The sequence below is a fragment of the Vicugna pacos genome, chromosome 4, assembly GCF_048564905.1.
Source record: "Vicugna pacos chromosome 4, VicPac4, whole genome shotgun sequence".
Taxonomy (NCBI): Eukaryota; Metazoa; Chordata; class Mammalia; order Artiodactyla; family Camelidae; genus Vicugna; species Vicugna pacos.
In genome coordinates, this window is record NC_132990.1 from 1,835,867 (window position 1) to 1,861,321 (window position 25,455).

Below are 25,455 nucleotides of genomic sequence, written 5' to 3' on the forward strand. Positions count from 1 at the left end.
TCCCGCTCCCATTATAGACTCTGATGGCCCTTCATCTCTTCAGAGGCACACACTCCAACCACTTAAGAACTTGCTAATCTGATGGCAGCCGCATCCTACGTCGGTGAGGGCTGTTTGATTTATATTCTCAGAGAGACAGCGTTCTCACCAAGAGCCACGGCGGACTCATCCCAGTGACTGAGTGATTTAGAAGTAAACCAACAAAGTGTATTGAGTGAATGCAGGCATCGAGGTGGCTGGCAGCCCTGGGTGCCGCTCCTGCTGCCCCTGCATGCGCCTCACTCTTGGGGCACGAGAGGTAATGAGGGGTGGACAGGGGCACAGAGTGGCCGGTACTGTGGTGCGGGCACCAGGAAGGCAGTGCAGGTCCCCAGGTGTGCGTGGTGCACTGGAGGGGCCGAGGGTGCCTCTCCTGCCTGGCCTTGGCTTTCACTGGCTGCCTCTGTGCAACCCCAGTGCCCTCCTCCCTTCCATGGGCTTCCTACTCTTCTGCTTGGGAATACGATGTTAGGTCATTGCATGAGTCAGTTGCTCACATCAGCAACACTTGTCCCCAGGTGTTCTCAGGTGAGCAGGTGCCACCTTGCAGGGTGACGCTTTTTAGGACAAGGCGTGAGAGTCACAGGCCCAGACCAGAGGTGCTTGGAGGTGCACAGAAGATCTGGATTTCTGTAGTAGATTTTAGTATTATCACTGAATGTCAGTTACACTGTGCTGACTGGTGTTATCAGTAGCCCACGCACTTTTTGAGGCCAGCTCCGTCTCACAGCTCAGGGGTGAAGTGGCTGACCTGGAGTCACACAGCTAGTAAGGGGACCCAGAGCTGGGACCCAGGCTGCTGGGCCCAGCACCCAGAGTGATTTATAGCTCTCTGGGGGTTAAAGGGATGGGGCAGAGCAGCAGAGACGCGGAGGTGAATGAGGTGTGACACCGGGAGAGAAAGACTTGCATAACCAGCGTTGGCCTGCAGACTGGAAAGTCCAGGTCCTGGTCTGAGGACTGGAAGTTCTGGATGTGGCCCTGAGGGCGGCAGGACTGCACTCTAGGGGACTCAAGGCCACCTTCCTCTTTGCTGTGCGGTGGCCTAGGGGCAAATGCTGCTGTTTGGAAGTGACATGATTGTTTTGTAAGAAAGATAGGAAAAGAAATAATGCATTTTCTAATGTAAACAAATTAGAAGGTACAGATAAGTCCCAAGAAGATATTAAAGATGCCTCAGAAGTCGCCTGCTCAGAACTGAGCTCCACCCGCACCTGGCCCCCGTCCTCTTCCTGCACGGTGGTCACGGCCAGCCTGCCTGGTGCCCCGGCTCTGAGATCAGATCCACTTGGCCCCAGTGAGCTCACCTGCAAAAGCAGGTGGTGCTGCTCTGCTGGGATCAGGGAGTCGGCTCCAAGGAGTGTTTCGAGTGGTGACGCCTACACCCAGAAGGGCGGGGGATTTCATTGGCTTTTTTTTTTCTACCTGAATAAGCTTACATTTAAGTGCTGTTTTACCATCTCCTCTTTGCATCTAGTAATACATCGTGTTGATCCGTACTTCCCAGTAAGCATTGGCTTGATGGTCTGTGCCGCCTGCCAAGCGGGCTGTATTGTTATTTATTTGGCCAGTTCCTGATGAGTATACATTTAGATGACAGTTTTTTACTTTTGTTAAAATGGAGCGGAGTGAACGTTCTGGGCTGGCATCCCTTTGAACTTGTGGGATTGATGTCCGAGGAAAGAAGCATGGCAGAGCTTGTCAGTCTCCTCCAGAAAGCCAGGCCCGGCTCCACCCTCACCAGTGAGCAGTAACTTTGGCGGGGGGCCTCTTGGCCTGGGACAATGTGGTCCACGGGCCATGCTGTTGGCCAGGTGCCAGCCCTTGCCTGGGGGGGGTGCTTTGCAGCTGGATAGCAGGCACCCCCAGGAAGACAGTAAGTTGTTTCCCACTGAAGACTGAGGGGCCTGTAAGCCACTGATAGTGAGTGGGATCCATGCAGGTATGTGTTTGAAGTAGGGGCCAGGGAGGGCTGCCCAGTGTGATTCTCCTTGGGTTTTGGGGACAGTAGAGAAATGGCCCCAGGGACCTCACAAAGGGCTGGCAGGAGTCAGGGGTCTTGTCCCACTGCTGAAAGGTGCCTTGGTATGGCCTGAGTGGGCCCAGCTGCCTGTGGCCCCACCCAGGCTGTGCCCTGGAGACCCTGCTGTGTCCGGATCAATGCTGTGTATGGAAAGTGTTTGGTATTTTGCTAAAATAGCTTAGCCAAAATTTTGGTTTTGGTTTTTTAAAAAAATTTATCAATTTGAAATTTACCAATAACTACAGAAATTTACCGTAACTCAGTTGTCTTGACCAACTACCAAGGAAGACAGGGTCTTAAATTTTGAGACTCTGATATGAGCCCAGCACCAGTTAGATGCAGGGTAGCCCAGTGAATGACAGGGTAACCCAGAGCTCAGGACGGAGACAAACAGCCCAGTGCTCCCAGATGGCCACCACGTTAAGGTGCCCAGCATCTCCTAGAGAAGGAACAGAGTCTCAAGGGAGAGATGTTGCCCCAAAATGCAGCAATCCTGCAGCAACCGTGCTAGGCTGCTGGGGTGCAGGGGACGCATGAACCCTGCACTTTACACCTTCAGCCAATAGGCACCAGATGTTGTTTTCTGTAGTTTTCTTTAGGCCATTTGAATAAATTCAATTCAGATAAACTTTAATTTTCAAAAGCTCTTGCTTTGAGAATCCCAAGCTTACCAGCTGGACACAGAAGGGTCACCTGCACGGTGAGTCAGGAGGACGTGACTGTTAGAATTCTGAGGGGTGAGCCACACGGCTGGGCTGCACTGAGCAAGTCAGGCGTTCAGGAGAGTGAAGCAACTAAGGAACGCCTCGGTCGGCTTTGAACCCTGTAAAAGACGTTACCCGTTTTGATTTCCCTTTCTCTGCACATTTTGCTTTATCTTCTGAGACCTTCCAGTATGCCTGTGAGGAGGAATGAGGGTCCCTAGTGCATGTTCCCCCTTTCAAAGGAGGTATTGGTATCAAAAATGTACAGTTTACAAAGCACATGGTGGTGTTCACAGCACCAGTATTTCCTGAGACAGTAACACCTGAAGTTGCAAAGTGAGGCCCGGAGAGCAGATACTGGGGCCCTGGAGCAATGGGGGCCTCGTCATCGTTCTAGCTGTTAGTGTCACCTGGAAGGCTGCTCCCGGATGACCGTGATTCACAACAAAACAACTGCAAAAACTAAACGTTTATAAGTGGGGAGGACTGAATTATCAAAAAAAGCTACACCACAGGCATTTTCAAATATCACAGTGGGTTTTTCCATCCCTTCCAAAGTGATTCTCCAGTCCGGTAAAAAGTCACTGCTGTTTACTTTAACCATCAGTGAAATGGCAGGATTGAGCCTTTAAATGGTCTGTGACGGCAGCAGGTGAAAGTGATGGAGCAGCACGGGTGCTCGGGTCAAGTGTTCCCACAGATGCACAAAGCTCTGGTCTCCTGCTCCTTCTGCACCGGATGAGTCAGGGTGGTGGTGCCTCGGCCCCTTGCCCTGCAGAGAATGGAGAGCAACAGCCTGCATCACCGAAGGCACCCACGTTCCTGCCTCCCCCTCCCTCGGACTCTCCATCTGCTGTGTGACATGCTGGGACTGATGCCAAAAAAATCTATTTTTCCCAGAGGATCAGAGCCGGCCGTCGGGCGCTCAGAGGCCAGGAACCACACAGAGCTTCTGCACGGCAGTGAAGTGAATCCCCCAGCAGTGTTTCCAGAGGAATGGGAGTCCTAATCAGGCCCCATGAAAGCAGAACAAAATCCCATTTCAAACAGCAGCTGCCTTTAGAAAAACTAAAATGCAGAGTTTAAGCATCATCTACATGCATCGCCTGAGGACATGGGAACGGAACTCTGACGGGCCCTTGATCACATTTTTATGAGTGGCACTGAAGCGTGGCTGTGGTCCTTTCAGTTTTCTTTTTATGTCTACAGGGCCCTAGGCCTCTCAGTCACCCCAAGGGGCCACTGTGACACCACTAACAGCAATGTGGGCTCTCACCAAGCAACTGCAGGCCGGCGTGTGTGTGCAGTGGAACCGCAGTTCTCCCAGGATGACATCCTGAAGGGCAGTGTCAGCCCAAGTCATGGGGAAGGTGAGGCTCAGAGGAAGGGGGTTTAAAGAACACGGGGAGTAGGGGCTGAGTCCCAGGAGGCAGGCCCCTAGGCTCCCTCTGCTCTGAGCACCCTGCAGTTTTAAGTACTTTATTCTCCCAAGGTGATGTCCAGAATCTCATTTATGTGAAACAGAAATTGAACACTATTCCTGCCTGACTGGAGATTAAAAACTATGAGGCCTGGGGCAGAACATGCACAAGATGAATGTGGACCAACTTGATCCCAGAGAACAAGAAAACCACACCAACTGCTGGGGTCGTGTCTAAGGACTCGGGAGCCCAGAAGAGGCTGTCAAGAGGCCAGGAGAGGACAATGCAAGCATGGAGTAAGGGTCTGGCCTGCGATGGCTCTGGACACTTCCAGCACGTTTACATCCATGAGCCATGGTCATACTAAAAAAAAAAAAAAAAAAAAAAAAAAAATCACACTCACTATTTCCCTTTGGAGAGAATGAACTAATTATTTTGAAAACTTGTAAATGAAGGCCCGGATTTCAAGGACTGATCCTGCCATTTCTAAAGGAACCAGCCTGGGAAGATGTCATTAGCTGGTGACAGACAACATTCCAGCTCACAGACAGAGAAGGGCAGGAAGGGTCAGAAGATCTCATTTTGCAGTCCTTCAATGTGCACGTGGCTCTGGGCTGTGATGGAAAGTGGCTTGGTGGAGGGTCCCACCTCTCACAGGAGCCAGGCCAAGGCTGGGGGCCAGACAGGACTGCAAGTGGCTTTCCCAGTGAGTGGGCCCAGGGCAGCTCCTAGAAACAGACCTCAACAGAGTGCCTGGCCACACAGACAGCCTGATTTCAACCCCATCAAACAGAACAGTCAATTTATGAGAGAGTCCATGAAATGTGAACACTGACTATTTGATGACACTGTTTTGGACGTGATAATGATATTCTGATTATTCTAAAGAGGGGGAAAAAAAAGTGGCGTCCTTTCCTATAGGAGATGCCCAGGGAAACATTTGCAGATGAAGAGTGTTTGGAATTTGCCTCAAAGCCTCCTGGGGGGCACAGAGGAGGAGGACACGGGAGGGAGGATGGGGGTGAACCCCTGCCCTGCAGGAGCCCTGATGGTACAGGGTTCATCACATCACTCTCTCCACTGCCATGTATGTCCAAGGCCCCGGGGCCATGACCTGCAGCACAGCCCGGAGCTGGTGGGTGGCACGAGCCCTGAGGACCTGCACTCTCAGCACTATGGGTGAAGTCAGGTTGCTCTCACCACTGCAAATGTCAAAGGCCGTCTGGTTCTCGCACTGCTGCTTTATGGCCTTCGGAAGAAATTCTGGAAGAAAATGAAAAGGAATGATGTGTGGTGATAACGCCTGCGTTTTGTTTGCTCAACATCCCCCCACGGCTCTGCTCTCCCCACATCCTCAGCCACGGACTCCATCTGCTGAGGAGCAGAGTGATGGGAACACAGAGGCCCCCTGGGGGACAGCCTTATACAGACAAGACATCAGGTGGAGTTACAGGAGTCGGGGCTTCCCATTCCTTGGGCCGGCCTGGGATGCAAAGTAGACATGGGGACCCAGGCCAGGGGGACAAACGCCTGCCTGGCTGCCCAGCTTCCTCCCCGTGTGGCCGCTGTGTCTAGTTGGTAATGCGATGGGAAGGAAGGGAACGGAACCCGGGTTTCAGTTTGCCTCAGAGACTCTGGCTTCCCAATTCCTGTAATCCTCATTGAGGGCGACTGTCAGAGCTAAAAGACCAGAGGGCGGCACAGAGGCTGAAACCTACCTGTACGCATGCACATGCCTATGAACGCATACAGATACACACACACACACACACACACACGCACTGGTCATGCATGAGTAGCTGACCTCCTGCAGGGGACAGGGCCACCCGATGGCCTCGCTCCTCCAGCATCACTGTAAGTCTGCACCCATGGGAACAGTGGTCATGGGCTCTGTTTGTCACTGAGTAGAAGCACCCGATGGAAAGAACAGTCCTGTGCTGAATACAGCAACTGTGGGGCTGGGGGTCCACAGGTCGCCTGGCCCCAACACTGCCCTCAAGTCCTGGCCTCCCCAAGCACTCTCTGCAAGGGTCCCTGTCAGGGGCTGCAGGACAGCCCTGCTCCAGATCAGGGAATCGGGGCAACTGAGCACCAGGGTTTGCCCCTGGCCTGAGGCCCCACCAGGATCCCAGAGACACTCTGAGATAGACTGGTTCCTAACTTCTCAGGAGGGAGCTTAAACCAAAACGCCGGCATAAGCAGAGGCAGGACCCTTGCTGACCACACCTGGGGGATACAATTAAGTGATGGCAGAAGCCCCCATACTCTGCAGATGTGCTGCCCTGGGAAGCCTCACACGGAGTCCACTGGCACACAACCTCTTCACACCAAGTGCCCTCTTGCAATGTGGCGGAGCAGCTACCTTCCCCTCACCCCTCTCCACTTCCCTGCAGGTCCCAGGAATCAGCCATCCTCACCTCTTCCTCTTCCTTCCACCCTCACCAAGCCAACCCATCTCCAGGTCTATCTGTCCAGCTGACATCCCTGGGATCCTCCCTCTCCAGAAGCTTCCCTTCACCCCTGCCATCACCGTCAGCATCCTGACCATCTTTCAAGACATCTGAGGGGCAGCCAGCTCCCTCACTTCCTCTGCCCAACCCCCAACATGCCACAGGCCAGCATTTGTCTAGCTACCTGCCCTGCTGCTCCCAGACACCTTGGGCCAAACCTAACCTCCCAAGAGGGTGTGGGGAGAAATTTTGGCTTCCTGTTCACCTGATTGAGTCATTGCCTCCAGGAAGCTCTCCCAGCTCCTTCCTCATTCTGCTGCTTCCTCATTCTGCCCAGGTTAAGTTACCTCTCATATCCCCTGGTGTCCCTGTCTGGACACCACCAGCCTCAGCACACCCCTGCTAGCAATTAACCGACTCTGTGGACCAAACAGCTGGAAAGGGAGAAGTCACAGAGACACACAACCTAAGAAGATGAAAGTGACCTCAGGCACTGAAATGTTGATGAAAGAAACAAAATATTCAGTCAAAGGGCGGGACGATAAAGTTGAGGAGGTTTCCTAAGACTTGACCAATGTGACAGAGATGAAAACTTGGACAGAAAAGATAAGAAAGGTGGAAGATAGCTTCAGGAGACCCTCATGTGACTGCTGGAGCTCCAGGAGAGAGTGAAAATACAAGGGGTTATCAGAGAAATAATAAAAAGATGTCCAGCAGCTCAGTGGGTGCAGAAGCAGAGAGCACGGCTCCCTGCAGGTAGCCGTGCCCAAGGATGGAACAGAGCGAGGTGCATCTATGCAGCCACACTGGGGGCTCACACACTTTTGCAGAAACAGGATTATTCACCAAGCAGCAGAAGTGCCCTGAGCAGCAGAACAGGAGTTGTGTAAAATGCAGCTCCAAGAGTGCCCAAGGGGACCTAGCCTCCCACCCTTCCTGTGCACACCACCCCCCATAGGATGCACCCCACTGCCTTTGCATGTGCTGGTCTCACCTCCTGAGCATTTACCCTCAGGACCTCCTGGTGGCTGGCTCCTTACCACAGGTACGCTGGTCTCAAGGCCACCTCCTCCCAGGCTGCCCACCCCATTCCCATCCGCCTCCTGTTTTATTTTCTTGAATTGAGTCTTGAAAATGCTCAGTGATGTGGTCCCTTCTAAGGTAGGGCAAATGGGGTGGGGTGGGAGGCAAATATCCCAGTTAGAAGACTAGAGCTTTAGCTGGAGAGAACCAAGGTGAGGCCTCAGTGGCAGAAAGTTTCACAACACACTACCCAGAACGAACAGGAATTTAGAAAGGACCTCATACAGGCATTCACAACCACAGCTCTGGGAAAGGCCGAGCTGCCCTGACAAACACGCCAAGTGAGTCTCAGCAGGATGCCTGGAGGGTCTAGTCTCTTTCTAGGACCTGCAGGAAGGGCTGCTGTTCACGTAGGCCGCTCAGACTGGTTTAGGTGACAAGAGAAACATTCCTCTTAATCACCTTGAGCCTGGACCCACCTAGAGGCCGGGCGGCTGTTGAACCAGCCGGGTGGCCATTCCTGGCCATTCCCAAGGCTGCCCTGCCCACGGCAACCGGAGGGAGGATGGGCTGAGTTCTTGCAGAAGCACATGCAGGCTTCCCAGCATGGGTTTCACCCAGCTCTGAACTGTCTTCATCTCATCAGCAGATGCCAGATTCCCAATGGGCATGATTAGACCCTGCTTCTTGTCCCCAAATGGTCTTTAAAAAAATCGACATGAATAGCCAAATGTCAGGAGGGTCCATGCCACCCTCCTCTTTGGGGAGAGGTGTGGGGGCTGCACGTTTTGCTTTATGACGTTGGAAGGGTATATGCTTATTCTTTTTGACAAGTAGGCACTGCTTTGTATAGCTGTAAACTGCCATGCAAAGCACACCATACGCGCGCGCGCACACACACGCACACAGCCACTGTGCACTCACCCGGGAACATTGGCTCGGCAATCACTGACAGGATGTCACACTAAGAATTGAAGCCAAAATGTTCAAATGGAAGCAACTGGACAAAGCGCCCATCCTGCTGGCTTTCGTGGACATTACTGCTGGGCGCTGAGTGTTGGGAGTGTGCATTTAGGCTCCTGCTTGTGAAAGTGTCACACTGAGACAGGAGTGTCACACAGACAGACACGATGTCACACCCATTACTGACACAAAAGTGTGCTGGTTCAGGAGTGCACAAACCCACTTTAACTGTCAGGAGGATGGAATCCAGAGAGGTCTCTGAGCCCATCACTCAGATGCCCATCAGTGCCTGTCACACGGCAGCTTTCCACTCCAGTGGCCTTGAATTAAGTCGGGGGTGGGGTTAGAGCAGAGGAAACAGGGCAATGACTGTTACATGTTTCACATGTGTCATGTACCTGTTGCAGGTCCAGTCATGCACGTGTGTATCAGACCATGTGTGTGCACAATGCATCTCTGCGTGCATTTGTGTGCACTGTGCATGTACATAAGCGTGTACCCATGTGCCATCTGCAAGTATGTATCTGTGTGTATTCATACACAGACACCTACAGGTATGTGCACTGTGTTCACACGTGCGTATGTGTATACGTATACACATATGCATGCACACCTGTGCTGTGTGTGCTTTTATGGCACAAAAATTCCAGTCAAGCACTGCATTCCTTGATGTGACCAGTGACTAGAGGCTGGGGTCCTCTAAGGCAGGCACCATGGACCAAAGGTGCTATCTGGGGTCCGTCACACCCACCCCACACCTTAGCTTCCCTTTCTGGGACCAGATGTCTGGCAGGAGGGGGTGGGTCACAGAGGGGACACCACTCACTACCACTTGTGAGGCGTCAGTGCTTCCGTCAACAACAGGATGCTAAGCCAGTGCCCTCACTGGCGTCCCCAGGGAACCCATGAAAGGGGAGCCTGATGACGGCTGTTGACAGTTGCTGGGGGGGCCTGTTCTGGCTTCCTATCTACTGGGTTTGCCCATACAGGGCAGGTGAAGCCCCACATGCCCTCCAGGCCCTGTGGCCAGGAGAGCAGAAGAGACACACCTGACCGCGCCTTCCCCTCCCAGCCACGGGCAGACAACACAGCGGCTACCCTGAGACCATGCCCTGCCAGGCCCGACGTCCCTGCCTCCAGGCTGCCCCCCACCCCAACTCCTGGCTGCACCCCGCTCCCCTTCCCCACCCCTGGCTGTGGTGCTAATGTCACTACCATCCCAAATGGCCTTGTCCTCTCAGGAATCAGAAACTGGTTTCAGGAGCTCTCTGTGTCACACACACACGACAGTTTATTGTTTCAGTTTCCCCAGAACTTAGAACTGATCCTGGGAGCAGCACTCCAGCTGCAGGGGCCATGCTCAGCCTTGGAGTTGAGTCCAGCTGGGCCACCCCCACCCCCCAATGACACCCTGGCCAACAGAAAAGCATACAGGACACCAGCTTTCCACTCAGGTGGCCCTGCAGGGGCAAACATGCCAGTCATGTTGTCACGACATGCTTTGCCCCTCCTTCCTGCACCCAAACCCGGGCACGTGTGCCATGTGCACTGGATGGGGGCCAGGAAGGAGGCAGAGGGCAACGGAGTGACAGATGCACATACCAAATAATCAGCAGTTGATCAGGGATGACGGACAAGTGCTCAGAAGGGAGTCACACCACCCACGTGACATCGTTCCACCCTTCGCACAGGGACACGCACAGCACTGTCTCTTTCTGGGGGGCATGTGGCACCTGCGGAGGGTGGGTGCATGTGTCCCTGAGCCCAGGCAGCTTAGCACTGGGAAATATAAAATAAGCCTCCTCCCCTGGCCTGACTTTTCCTGTCGCCCGCCCCGGGGAGGAGTGTGTGTGGTCAGGGGCTGCTGGTGTCATGGGAAGCTTGACACCAGATTCACCCCCAGGCATGTTCCCCAAGGGCAGGAGGACACCATGTGCACTAGGAAATATCTGAAATGCCACTAAAACTGGTGTTTCAGGCTCTAGTTTGACCTGCACAGAGGGCAGACTTAGGTAAAGGGCACTGCTGAAAAGTCTGGCCTTACCTGGAATTTATTTGCATTCTTAATTTTCTCCGTATCTTATATAACCTTCCTACTTTCAAAAGCAAGTCCAAGCATGCTTAATCCTGCTAATAATGAAATTAAATTAAAGTACCTTATCCTCCACGAGGCAAAGAGGCAGTTTAAAAGGGTGACTGATGCTAGCAGCGCTGGTGAAGGGGTTGGGGGGAGGATTTCTGAGGGTGATTCTGAATTTCCAAATTGCTGCTACCACCTAGTGACTCTCGGGCAGTAATCCTACAGACAGGCTGGGTGTGCAGAGCCACGTGGACGGGGACAGCCCTGCAGCACTGGGGGCTTGAGGGCATCTGGCAGCACGCGCCTCTGCCGGGGGCTGGTTAACAGATACGTGCAGGGGACCAAGTCACCTGTGCGAGATTCAGCAGGGAGCACACAGCACCTGACCACACGGAAAGGCAGGTGCCGGGCGGGCAGGGCAGCAGGCCAGGGTGGCCCGTGTGTGTCCCGGGAGGAGGTCTCCATACACACAGAGACACAGACACAGATCCAACTGTTAGCAGTGATTTACCTCTGGGCAGGGAGAATGACCAGGGAACTCACTTTTTATGTTTGTTTTTAAAACAAAAAATTATACTTTATATTGCTTTGTAAAAAAATTTAATACATTAAAAATGTATGTCTTCTCTATACTCAAGGCAGTGAACAAATCTTACCCCCAGCGTGTTCCCCTGTGGAGAGGGGTGTCGTGTTCCACACGCCAGCCCATTTCTTGGTGTCAGTGTCTATTCTAGTCATGTCTTTGCCCTTAGCATTTACATAAAAATGAGAAGTGGCTTCCTTTCCTGCACACACTTAATGCTTTTTAGGACCACAAAGTAAAGTAACAGGAGAGGCCGCCCTCCTCCGCCTTACCCTTGGAGCTGTCTTAACAGCTCAACATAGTACTGGACGGAAGAATCCAGCCTTCCTTTCAATTCCCTTACTGCCAAAGATTCCAAAATACGTCTTGAAAATAAAGTGCTCAGCAAACAAAATCCAAAGACACATGATCCAGGGGGGGAAAACCAGAAGAAAAAAAAACCTTGTAACATAGATGCTCAGGATTGGAATTGCTAATTAGTGCAGAAAGAAAAGATCTAACGAAGTACAGAGCCCTGGCCCCAGAGAGCAGGTAACTAAACACATGATGTATATAACCAGCCAATAACCATGGAAAGGGCTAAATATCCCTGGAAGTGAAGCCATGCCCAACAGCCGCCCCCACCCCAGCTGGCATGACAGGTCCTCGTGACTGCCACGCACACGGACACCAAAGACTAAGCAGGCAGCAGGCATACCGAGGGGTGAGCAGAAGTGACAGCCTTGCCTGCCCATGCATAGCATCTGAGTAGCTTGAAAGGGTATAAAGGGGAGATGGGGGGCTTGCCTTTTGTTTTTACAAATTAAACTGGCCTTTCTCTTTCCTCTCAAACTGGAAAAACATGATTGACCAGGGATTAATTGACCAAAATTAAGATTAATCACAAAACGATTCAAATCGAGGGCAGGGTGACACGGAGAGCCTCTCTTTCACATCAGACCTCACCGATGACCCATCCCCAAAAGAGGAGATGGAGCATCTGGGTCCCTGGCCCAAAGGCCTCTGCCCAGGAAGAGGGGAGAAGCAGTAGGGGAGAGAAGAAAAAACAGGCAGTGCACCTGCTGCCCTGTGGGCTTTCCCTCAAACCAGCTCCAAGGGACGGCGGCCAGGTCCCAATCTTTGCAGGGACCAAGGGTGAACCTTCTGTGGGATTCAGCTTCCCACTGAAGCTTCTACAGTGCCAACTTTACTAAACTGGGAGACAGACTGAGAAACAGTGATTTTACCTGTATCTCGTGCTTCTCAAATGTACCCGCGCCCAGCGAGGGCCGCCCAGGGAAGGGGCGTCCCGAGAAGCGCCGCGAGCAACGGCCCAGCCCCAGCGGCCTGACCCGAGACCCTCGGCGGCGGACAGCAGAGCCTCGGGGTTGGGGTCGCGGGGCCGGGGCCGACGCCATAACCGCGTTCGCCGACACCGGGATGGGTTCCGCGCAGGCGGGCGCGGCCGGCGCGCGGGGCGCGGACACTCAGCACTCGACGCCGCGGGAGCCCTCGCCGAGGTGGCAGGTTGCTGCAGCGCGGCCCCCTGTCGAACACCTGCCCGCGGGACACCTCGGGGCGCGCGCCCGCCCCCGCCGCCATGTTGTCTCCCGGGCCGCCGCCGCCGCCGCCGCCGCGCTGGGCACCAAGCTCCGCGGCCGCCGCCTGGCCATCGCCGCGCCTCCCGGAGGCGCCGCGACGCTGCCGCTGCAGCCGCCGCCGCTGCTGCCGGAGGGAGCAGGACGGGCCCCGCTCGGGAGGCCCGGCGGAGCCGCCGTCCGCTCGACCAAGGACAGCCTGCCTTCCTGCCTGCCCGTTAGGCGGGCGGAGGGAGGGGCGCGGCCGGGCAGCGCATGGGCACGGATCGATAGTACGAAGTATGCCAAAGTGATGAGGGATGTTGAGGATCGGAGAGTATATGTTTGTGGGTGGGGAGGGTTATGTGCGAAATCTGTATTTTCTGCTCAGTTCTGCTGTGAACCTGAAACTGCTAAAAAAAAAAATAATAAAGTCTATTAAAAAAAACTTCAAAAAAAAAAAAAAAAGCGTAGGTGCTCCAGATCCTTGGCCCCTGACTAGAGGATTAGGGAGGGTGTGGCTGAAGGCCCCGAATCCTTGGGCTGTATCACTGTACACTTTAAAAGTAGGTGTTCTATTTTTCAAGTTTGTCTCATACATCTAAGGCTCATAAGCATAGCTAATAGGATGGGACAAAGGGACTTAAACATGTTGTTTCACTCGGTTCTATTGTGCAGTAAGTCCAAAATTCATTCCATGAACAAAATTTCCCACACAACAGATTCTCAAATATTGAGAACAGGTTAAGTTTCCAATGATTGAGAAATAGTGGGATGAAATAGTGAAAATCTGGAAATGTTTTCAAACTCTAGATCCATCGATTTGAATGTGAATGTTTGTGGTTTCTTCATCTTTAAAGGTATGACACTGAGGTAGTCGCTAGTTTTAATACACTACAATTTTATCATCACAACCTATCAAAGATGCACACAGACCAAAAATATTAATTTAATTAATTCTAGTGATAGGAATAACGAAAATGCCCATCAACTGATGAATGAATAAACAAAATGTCATATTTCCATACACTAGAATATTATTCAACCTTAAAGGAGAATGAAGTATTACTGATTTGGACCATAACATGGATGAACCTTGAAAATATTAACACTAAGTAAAAGAGAACAGACACAAAAGACCATATAGTCTATGATTCCATTTATATGAAACATCCAGAACAACCAAATCTATAGAAACAGAAAATAAATTAGTTGTTGCCAGGAGCTGGGGGAGGGAAGTGTGGGGATTGACTCCTAATGTTTGTGGGGTTTCTTTGGGGGATGATGAAAACATTATTGAATGGGATAGTGATGAGGGTTGCACTACTTTACAAATATACTAAAATCTTCTGGATTATATTATATAAAATGGCAAGTTTTATTGAATGTGAATTATATCTCAATGAACAATTTTAAAAACGTTTAATTCCAATGATAGGCAAAACCCTAAATTTGGCAGTCTTGTAAGAATGGAGGCTGTGCTGTTGATATCACTTTTGTACACCATTAGATGCTCCTACACACAGCAGATACACAAAAATAAATTTTAAGATTAAATATAAGAATGCTAACTATTATTAGTTAATAACTTAGAGCCCCTTCTATGTCAGAATTCTAATGTAGATTGCAATTTATTCTCTCAGGCAAAAGCCCTTAAGAAAAATGCCAAATGTCATGATGTATATATAGGTCAGATTATTTTACATAATTCAGACTTGACACAAAATAGCACCTGAAAATGCAATGTAGAGAACCCTAAGATACGTAATTTCTTTATCTCCAATAACAAACAACAAAACAAACAAACCTCTCTGTTCTCTTGTGCTCTCAAAATAAGTTAAGATTGTGGTCCCTTTATGAAACAAGTACGTTCTGACTGCCTGACACTTTTCCAGGTATGGAAACCTCACCTTAAAAATCAAGGTCACTCATATGCTCATGCCCTAGCATCAACTTTTCAGGAGGAAATGAATAAAAGGAAAAAATATATATTGAGAGATGTTGGTTCTAGACAGGGTAAGACTCAAGGTGTGCTAAAGCTCCCACAGGAAGTGGCACAGAAGGGACAGGAAAAGTAATGTTTCTTTTTGGCCAAGAATGCTTCTCTATTAACAGGAGAAATGGTAAAGAGACACATACAAAAGAAAGACTTTTCTTACTATCTTAGGGAACATTCTTAATTACATGTACTACATAAACATTTTCTCTCAAACATGTAAAAGATGTGAAAACTGAGGAACATACAGGCCTTGGTCATGTCTGACAACATCAAAACCAATCGTTTTTAACTGGTACAGTAACAGGTCGCAAGCAGGATTGCTTCATTTATAAAGGGTTGTTAGAAAGAGTAAATAAAACAAAAGCTAGAGAGCACCGTAATGGTGCCTGGCACGTAATAAAAACCCAATGAAGGTGGTTCCTTCCTGTGTTTGCGGTCTTCCTGCACATGCTTCTATTACTGTTTCTCTGGGGTCCCCATCCCTGTATGGTGGTTAGTGTACCTGATGCTTCCTATGGCTCGAAAGTTCAAACAGAAGCACTTACTGGACATCTCTGAGATGCCAGGTACTGGGCTGGGTCCTGGCGGTGACAGGGCAGACTCCAGGCCCTGTGGGAGCTGGCATTCTAGGGGTGGAATTTCCACCCCAGTCCATGTGGGTGTCCCACTTGCTTTTACTGGAAATGAAGAGTACTGGGTCTCAGGAGGAAAACTGCAAATGTGTCCTCCCTTAGACTGTGATGGTCTAGAGCAGGGAGCAGCTAACTCGTCCTGCAAAGGGCCGGACGGTAAATATTTTAGGCTTCAAAAGCCATGCAGTGATGGCTGCCACGATTTTGCAATTAAAGAAATTAAACTTTGAAACTCTTTGCATTATTTTTCCTTCCGGCTGATTTTCTTTCTTTGTTTTCTTCTTGTATCAGAAGTTTCCTTCAGAGGTCTGGTGATTCTCTCCTGCTCGTATTTAAGAGTGAAGCGCTAAATAACTAACTAAAGTCTACATCAGTGGAACCTATTGACTTCATTGTATGGTAAACGAGTGGCCACCTGGCTTTTCCTTCGGGAAGAGAACGTCCCTGTGGGTAGGTCTTTTCTCTGGCTGTGCAGAAGGATTTAGTTTCCGCAGCCTCGCTCCCAGAATTCTGAGGCTGGTAGATGTTCTCATCATTCTATGAGTAGACTTTTTACATAATTCTCCTGTATTCGGTTCTCCATCTCTCCTGGCCCTGTTCTAGTCACTGAGTCTGAGTTTAAAGGCTGTCAGTTTCAACTGTTAAGAAGTATTTGTCTCTTGCTTTATATTGGGGATAATTGCTGACTCTGTAGGATAGCGTGGATAGTGTAGAGGATGCTGGATCTAATTGCTTCTCGGAAAAAGTTTCAAATAATCCCCTAGTTGTCAGCCCGACCTCACGCCTGGCTTCTTAGGTATCTGCTTCCTCTAATTCCTAGGGCTTTCCGGCACTCAGCCCGGCGACGCCGCCTGCTTCTCATCAGCTTCCCGCCTGCTGTAAGTGCAATGGACCTTTCTCTCATCACTAGGTTGTGGGTGGACCTTTCTCTCATTACTAGCTTATTTAGCAGCCATCCATTCATGCTCCCTCTTCTCGTAAGCAGTGTTGCTTGGGGTTGTAGAAGTCTTCAGGCCGTCGTCCATCTTCAGTCTGCACAGCTTTGCCTTCTCTGGGTTGCATATAAGTGGAATCATGCAATATGTGGTCCTCGATTTCTGACATCTTTCAGGTTCAAGCATGTTGTAACCTGAATCCACAGTTTGTCCCTCTTAATTGCCAAAGAGTATTCCCATGTATGAATACATAATATTGTGTCTCTCCACGCACCAGCTGATGGACATTGGATTGTTTCTACTTGGGGCGTTAATGAATAATGAGTCTAGGAACCTTGGCCTGTAACATCCTCCTTATTGGCGCCCCTGCGTCCCTTCTCCTCTCTTGTCCCCGGGGTCAACTGTCCACGCACAGAAGCCAGAGCCATCCTCTGAGAACATCAGCTAAACACGTCCCTCCTTGCTCTCAATCCTCCAATGGCTTCCCTTGACCCAATAGCATCTGAAATCCTTACCATGGCCCTCCAGGCCATGGGGACCTCAGCCCCAGCTGTGTCTCCGGTCCTGTTTCTCACCGTTCCTGCTCGTGGCCTGTGGCCACGCTGGCCTCCTCGTCCTTCCCTGAACATCTCAAGGCCTTGGCCCCTGCTGTTCCCTTTCCCAGCATGCTACTTCCCTAAATATTTCCGCGGCCTCCACCATCACTACAGCCAGGTCTTTGAACCCACTTCATTTCCTGGAAGAGGCTTTTCCTGAGTATCCCTTATAAATAATCTGTCTGCCCCATCTTACTTCTTACTTACTTACTCACTACTTACTAACCGTCATTTCACTTCTACTTTATTTTCCATCCCATCTCTCATCATTAACTGACCCAACACTGTATAATTATTCGTCTACTTTCTCCCAATCCTGTCCCATGACAGCAACGACATTGTCTTTTTTTCTTGTCTTTTGTAGCTCTTTTCAAAAAAGATTTTGTCTTTTTCACTTTTCCACACCCCAGCACCTCGAATAGTGTGTAGCCCCTGAAGGTTTTATACTAACTAAAAAAAAATAAATAAATAAATTTTTGAGGCTCCCAAATAATTTATTTTATGAACCAGAAGTCCTTATTATATATTAATACAAGAGTTCCCTCTTTACTTTCTTGTTACATAGTTAATAATAATCAAATAAAGTGTCAGTCTGAACCCTGTGTCTTGACATTCTAATCTCCTTTCCCTGCTGATATTTGAGAAAGCTCTCTGAATGCATAGCTTTGCTCTGGCCTTTCCACTTGAAGGCATCAACAGGACAGCCCTGGTTTCCAAGCCTCTGCCTCGATCTGATCTCAGGCACAGCATGTGTGCCCTATAGTGAGAGGGGGAGAAAGCCCAGGAGTGTTGACTCCACATAAGACAGGCCCCTAGGCTGGTGGAGCAGCAGAGCTACCTGCCTGCAAAGCTGCATGAAATTTTGTCTAAACTGGGCTAAATTTTGAAGAGGGGCCGCTCCAAGTTCAACTACACAGAAGTGATCTGGCAGCGCTTTCCTGCCTCTCTTGGCATCATCAGATAGGGTTGTGCTACAAGACCCTTCAGCTCCACCTGTTCTTCCCTCTCTGGGGCCAAGAGACTGGTCTAGTTCCACACCCTGTCCTCTGCACGTGCTTGGCCCTTCTGTAAACCTGGTGGTAGAGCGACATGGGAAGGGGTGGTCATGGGAGGCAAGTATGATAGAGGGCTCTTTCTAATGGCCTTTGGCTGTCTGCCTTACAGGGGGATGACATCAACCACCAGTAGAAGGATACAGGTGGGCAGCTGTGGTACGCCCTTCAAGGGGAGGGTGGGGGAGTGGAAATCGCAGGCCATCCCTTTCGCAGAACACTTCTTGCCTTTATCCCTGCATCTGACATCTATTGGAGAGTATGGTAACAGAGAAGGAAGACCATTCCATTTGGTATGTGGGGGTAGGGGGATGGTGTCAAGGGAAAATTCCTAAATGAGGGGCTGTTTATTCCCATCTCTCAGAACAAGTAGGGCCTGGATAGAATTAGAGGGAAGGAGAGCTCTCATGTGTACCAAAACCCAGCACCAGCCCCCAGCCCCACTTCTCACAGCCCACAAGGCCCCAGCTCATTCCCCACCCAGACTCTGCTGGCGTTTTCTTTTTCCCTCTCATTCTAGGAAAACAGATTAGTGACAGAAATCAGGCTGCTCCAGGTAGCCACAGAAAATTACAACCTAAGGCTTGAGGAGAAATTTGATGTCTGTTTGTGGGACATGGAGATGCTTAGTGAGAATGAAAAGTGAGGCCAGGCACAGGTGGGAGAAGTTAGCGGTGGACTTTCTCTGTTGGCCAGGCAGGAGAGCCTGCAACCAAGGGTCCCAGATCTGCCTCAGACCTTGTTGCCTGGCAACTGCTGGGGCACCCGGACTCCAGCCAGTGGGCAAACAATGGGAGGGACTCCTGAAGTGTGGCTCCTGGTAGGCTCACTCTGTCCTGTAGTGACATCCTGTCCTGCTAGGTGGAGCCCCTGTTCTATTTGGCTGAAGGAGTCCCATCATCAGGCTCACAGATGAATGTGTGTCCAGTGACAGTGTGATCTCTTCCTTTGCAGCAGGGACACAGCTGTGGCACTCAGGTGCTCTGTTTCCATCTCCCTGACATCTCTCTCCCAAGTTCTAGTTCCCTGTTTTGGAGAAGTAATATTTAATTGTGAACAGTAAATGCTTAATTTGAATATTATTAAAGCCCTATTTCTTTTATAGCCTGAGAATTGTGGGTTTAAAAAAATTTTTTTCCTATGCTAATTTAAGTGATCATCAGACTCTCATATTGCTCCTTGAATTAAGAAATCTTACAGGGTCATCAGCTTATTGTATGCGGGATAAGAGAGAAGAGCCAGTCCCCCTTCCTGGCTACAAAAGAATAATCTCAATTCCCCTTCTCCCCAAAGGCGTTTCATTTCAGTATCATGAACCTGGGCCAGGAGCAGAGACAGCTCCTCAGAACTTCCAGGACTCAGAGGCTGAAGTCCTTTCGCAGGCACAGCAGCAACCACTGACATGTGGGAGTCTTTGAAATGAATTTGTGCTGCCAGGACCAATTCCTGACCCAGAGCAGTGGTTGCTTTTCTACACTTTGGAGGAAGAGGGAACATTTTCTGCTTCTTGTTGAGGTTTCTTTTGAGCAAGTATTAGGTATTTGGAGTTTTGCAGCTCACTCTCTGGTACTGCATTAGCACTACATAGGGAAGTGTGACAGGGATAAACTGTGCCTGTGGAAAGGCCGAGGCCAGAGGAAGGTGATTCGCAAATGGGGAAACTAGGGAAAGCAGGACTTTCCCTCCTCAGTCCGCTAGGGGCTCTATGTTTGTTACACCAAAGCGTTAGAGCAGGGTGTTACCGCAGCCTGGATGCTGGTGAGAGACCAAGCGACACTCAGAGGGTTGGAGACCTCAGATTTATTATGCGGCAGGTCCAGAGGAGTTAACACTCCAAAGTTCTGGACCCCGTTTGTAGGTTTACACATGCTTTTATAGGTTACTGGTCAAGATCTTGCAACATCATATGCAGAGTAGGTGTAACAAATGGACCAGTCAGGAGTGAGCTTTGGGAACCAACAAACTCTTAGGGGCCACTTCCGTTCTCCTAGAAGTAAGCTGATTTACAGAAGCACAGAAGCCAGATAATGCCCCAGGGCCAGGGAACCAGATGGCGCTGACGGGAAAGCAGTGGCCCTGCTTGGGGGTCCTGCCGGTCTTCATGGGGCTTCCCACCTCATGTTCGCTCTTTACCTAGATGCGAATCCTCCTGGGATCCTCGTCTATGACCTCTCACTTCCCCTTCCTGCTTATTTCTTATCCAGGGAAAAGGTTTGTGATGCAGCTTTTAAGGCTGCTGCTGCGCCTTCGTTCCACAAACACCTATGTTACCTATGAATGAGGGGTTCTAGATTCCTTGTGCTTCTTTATATAATGCTTTTGAAAGCACAGACTCCCTGGAGGCCCCCAGCTTGAATGTCAGGTGGCTGCTTCTCCCTGGCTGGACCTGATGGATCAGGGATGAGTTCTTGTTTGTCAGGATAAGGGTCTGTACACCTGGCCAATGGGACACATCCACATTCTCCCTTCCCAGCCATGACAGCATCTGCAGCTATGTGGTTCTGAAGTTCGTGATCTCAGACATACCCCAGTGTACATGCTCAGTTGGGTAGCTGCTGACTGGTCCTAAACTGGTAGCTGGAATTGAGCCCATAAGGCTTGCAGCCCCCGGGGATGGCTGTGGTCTTTGGGCATAGTCTTGTACTTTGGGTATATCATGGGAGCATAAACATTTCCTGTCAGCAGCTTTGAAAGATGAGAAATGAGAGGGGAGGAGGTAGGAAGTGTCTCCAAACTGATGACCTTTGGCATCCACGGACACAGTACTGCCAATTAAAACACTGAAATGCTAACCTGGGTGAAAAGGAGACACTGCTCTGAGTTCACCCCAAGTAACTACCCCACAATTGGGAGCTCCAGGGTTACCACCTGCCATTGTGAACATTATCCCCTGGAAACAGCATGTAGAAATGAGACCCAGAAGAATTACCTGGCACTTCTGAGTTACTCTCCTCATTTCTAATGACTACAAGTGTTACACAAGACACACAGCAGGCTGGCCTCTGCCAGGGAGGCCTTTTCAGTGCAGCCTGGGACTGAGTATAAATCCTTTAATTGGTGGGACACACCCTTCTTGGCTTGACACAACACAGCCATCCAGGAAAGTGATTTGCTAAACAGAAACTGGGAAAGCTGCACTTTCCTTCCAAAGAGAAAGAGAAGTGCTAGGTGCCAGCGCCAGGACAAAGGCATTGGTGTCCAAAGGGCTTCTTCTGCAGGATTGTGGGGACCCTGAGAGCAGATTCAGCATGAAGCAATGTTGAGTAAGTCAGGCGCCTACCACACGGCAGAGTAGGGACAATTTTTTGCGTCTTTCGGCATCCACTGGCCAAAAGCACATTGACCCATGTTATCCAGAAGAGACCCACATATGCAACGAAGGTCACATTATCTCCCAATCTGTGTTTTTACATTCTTTAGCTCCAAGATTTCTTTTCTGCTCCTTTGTATGTTTTTTCCTTCAACATTTTCTATCTTTGTTGAACTTCTCCTTTTGTTCTTGTACTGTTTCCCTCATTTTGTTAAATTGTTTCTTTGTTCACTTGGAGCGCTCTGATCTGCTTTAGTACGGTGCTTTTGATGCCTCCTTCGACAGTGTGCCAAGACAGTTCGGTTTCATTTTGTGTTCTCCACCTTCTGGTCCATGTTAGAGCCAGTCAATTAAACAAACTGCTAGAGCTCTTTGTACTCCATGGAGATACGACATTGAATAGAAAATCTCTGTGTAGTGAGCCAAATCAATATATTCTACCTGATTGGACTCAATGTTTCTTCCACCATCATTCCAAGATCTTGATATCCACTTCTTCACAATTTCCCTAGATTTCTTTCTGTATGAACTGGGGGAAGGATGCAGTTGTTTTGGAGTGCAATACAGTTTCTCAGAGATCACATTTCGTACCTCGTGCTTGGGACCTGCTGAGAACTGAGTCTACTAGTAGGTCTGAAAGCCAAGAGGGCTGGTGTGTGTGGATCTTGAGAAGGATCAGCAGTGCCTTGCAAGTCAGCGACCTCAGGGGAGACCATTATAGGATTCAGGAAAAGCAGAGTTAACCCCCTCAGACCAAGATGGGAGGGCTTCATTTAATGGCAAACAGACTCTGCACAATTTTGATTTAAGTGTTCCAGCTTCACCAGGAACAGCCCATATGGCCCCATTCCAATTTTCTGGGTCCCATTCCATTACTTTCACTGCTGCATGGATTGGATTCAATTTGTGTAGTAGTTCAGCCACTTTCAGGATGAGACTCTGGCTTAGGTTTTTAGAAATCTCAGTCTCAGAGGTACCAGAAATAAAGTTTTATTTCAAGGAAGACAGGAAATTTCAGGTCACTTATATGGTTCTTGAGTTGGAAATCTGCTCGACTTAAGTTCACCTTTTTCTTTCCTCATTTAATCTAATGAATTAGAAGCAATAAGCTAATTTCATTACATTTGTTAGTTTGTCAAAATGATGTAAAGTCTCAAATACATAGTCATGTAGACCTTGCCTTTTTTAAACATTTGATGAGAAATATTCTGTAGTGATATTTTGTGTGTATATATATATATAGTGTTTATATGTATATATGCGCATATATATGTCTTTGTAATGAACTATCAGTACACTCTTTAATAGTAGAAATAAGGTCAATTTTCCAGAGAAAAGGAACATATGTATTTATAACATGAACACATACTCGTATACACACATATTTATGTGTATGTATATATACACACAGAGAGACATGTAATGTGTACTTAACATCTGTCATCATACATAGTTACAAATTTTTTCTTAAGGTGAGAATTTTTAAGATCTACTTTCTTAACAACTTTCAAATATGCAATACAGTATTATCAACTGTAGTCACTATGCTATACATTACATTCCTAGGACTTAATTTATGTTATAACTGGAAGTTTGTGCCTTTGACCATTTTTACCCATTTCTCCCAGATCATGGGCTTTCAGTGGTTTCACTTCCTGTGCTCTCTCTCTGCCTTCTTACCTACGCCAATCTGTGGTTCCTCTTCACAACCTCCCCACACAGAGACAAGACCTGCAGGCTGTACACTATAAATCTTGAGCACCTTAGACACTAATGATGAAACACTGAGAGAAAAAAAGGTGTCTAGTGACTAATCTGACCCTGAAGCCTCAACATCTAGTGAGTTGAAAGTATTGACCAGCAACCTCTTGATAAGAAGGTATTTCCTCAAAGCTGATTCTTTTCAGTTGGCCAAGCTAAGTGCATTACCAGTATGTTTTTCAGCTCAGAGTAAATAACATTTTAATTTCACTTTTTTATTGCTCATTGTTAGTATATAGAAAAAGCCTTATGTTTAAAATCTTTGCAATTAAAGGAAAGGAGTTTGAGCACATTGTGTAAGACATGGCCCCAGCAATAGTTCTCATAAAAGTCTATTTTGGGGTTCCATTGAGCTAAAGCAGAACAGCTCTTCATTCACCCACATACTGCATTAATAACATCAAAAGTCCATGGCTCTGTATTTGAGATATTTTTCTGGAGTTAGACATAGTGTAAGTAAAAATAGGCAACTTTTAAAGTGGAAGAAGAACTCTAGACATGAAATAGGAAAATAATGCATTTGCTTGAAGCAGGACTATGACATTCTGCCTCCAAATACGAAATCAGCTCCTGCCTCATGGATATATGACCTTCCCAATACACCTGCAGATCTTGCCTTGCAGTTTTCTTAGGTAAGCATGCATGCACACACACACACGCATATGCGTATGTGCACACACATGCATGCTCCTGTGAACACAGAGAATATATTGTTCATAGAGCTGTGTCTAGAGATCCCCTCAGAGGAGAAAAGTTGATTTTAACTTTCTTTAAGAGTTCTTAATTTTGAGACACCTAGACTCCTATCCTCCAGTAAAACATGCTATAAACCTAAGTACCAGCCAGTCTGTAATTTCTCTCGTGTTTCTTAGGAAATCACCAAATAAAATGAGGGGAAAAAATGTGCAAACAGTATTTGAAAATACATTAGCCACTATATCTAGATTCTGCCCTGTAATAAATTTGGCAAGTGTAGAATTTTTTTGCAAGATCTGAACATGATCTTAATACTGAGCTCATATGGTAGATACTGAGTTTTACAACTGAGGGAACCAAGTTTCAGTGAAGTCAAATAATTTTCCAAACGCTGTACCTCTAAGAGATGGAGGAGCTAAGATTCAAGCACCGGTCTTCCTGGGACCAAAGTTCAGGTTTTTTTTTTTCTCTATACCACAGGACTTGCTAAAACCTTACCCAATGTAAGCCACCTAGTTGTATCATTATTTTCATCATCACTGTTAAAAACCTCATTAGTGCACAGACCAATGCAAAGGGGTCGACATGGATGGCCATTGTCATCACTTTGTGGAGTCCTGCAGGCCTCATTGCCAAGGCTCTTCCTTGATAGAGCCACCCTGAAAACCTGGAGCAACACAGGGCAGCTCCTCGGGATGTGTGACTAGTGACTTGGCCACCAGCGCCCCAGGATCTAGCCGGGGATCGCAGTAGGGGGTGGCCATTTTGCTTGTCCGGCCATAATTCTCATTTCAGGGCCTGAGTGGTGTGAGTCCACACACGGGGCTTCCCGTGCCCTAGTGGAGTGTGTCAGGGAGCTGGTTAACACAGCTCTCCAGGTCTGTCTGTGCGCCTTTCGCAAGCTCCCAGGTGCTGCTGGTACCACTGGTCCTTTGATGAGCAAGTCTAAGGAAAAGACTTCCCTTTTCATTTCAGTGGCTCCGATCGGCCTTCCCACCCACCCCAAACCTGCGGTGGCCTCCCCATCAGGCTTTCGTGCAGCCTAAGGAGCGGTGGGAGCTGCTCCCACTGACCTCTCAGTGACGTTTGACAGTCTTGGTTATGCTGCCTTCATGAATCCCTTCTGCCCCTCGGGCATCTGAGAGGGGCCTCCCTCCCCCTCCTCTCCTGCTTCTCAGACTCCTCTCTCTCTCTCTCTCTGGCGGCCTCTTTTCTTCTATTTACGCACCCCTTTAACTTTGGGGTTCACGACTCTCTTCTCACCCAATCTGGGGAGCAACCATGCCCACTCCTCCCACCTCATCCCTCCTGATCTAGCCATGGTCTCTTTTCAGGGGGGACCCCAGCCAGATCCTCCAGTCTTTGCTGGAGGCTGGCAGCTCCCGTAGGAGGCTGGTGTGAGTAGGGTCAGAGGAGAGCAGCCAACCCAGACTCAATTGGGTTCGATGTGATACTTTATGTAACCACAATCATAATTCATCGTAATGCCAATTACGGGAGCACTCTCTACTGGTGCTCATGCAAACACTGTGATTTCTCGTGACCTTGGCAAGTTGAGTGTTTGACTACAACTTGTGAATTCTGGAGGACTCAGGGGCCTTGTGGACACAGTACTGCTCTTGCATACAAATC

General features: G+C 49.0%; 1 protein-coding gene and 1 long non-coding RNA gene across 2 annotated transcripts in view; one reads left to right on the forward strand and one right to left on the reverse strand.

The window, feature by feature from the left end:
- The window catches only part of MFSD14B (major facilitator superfamily domain containing 14B), a 138,596-nt gene that overhangs the window by 28,777 nt on the left and 84,364 nt on the right, over positions 1–25,455 (forward strand). The window lies entirely within an intron of this gene.
- On the reverse strand, positions 3,221–13,068 carry LOC107034049 (uncharacterized). Its single transcript, XR_012071798.1, has 3 exons — positions 12,513–13,068; positions 5,388–5,450; positions 3,221–3,538 (listed from the first exon to the last, which is right to left on the reverse strand). It is a non-coding gene; the product is annotated as an uncharacterized lncRNA (long non-coding RNA).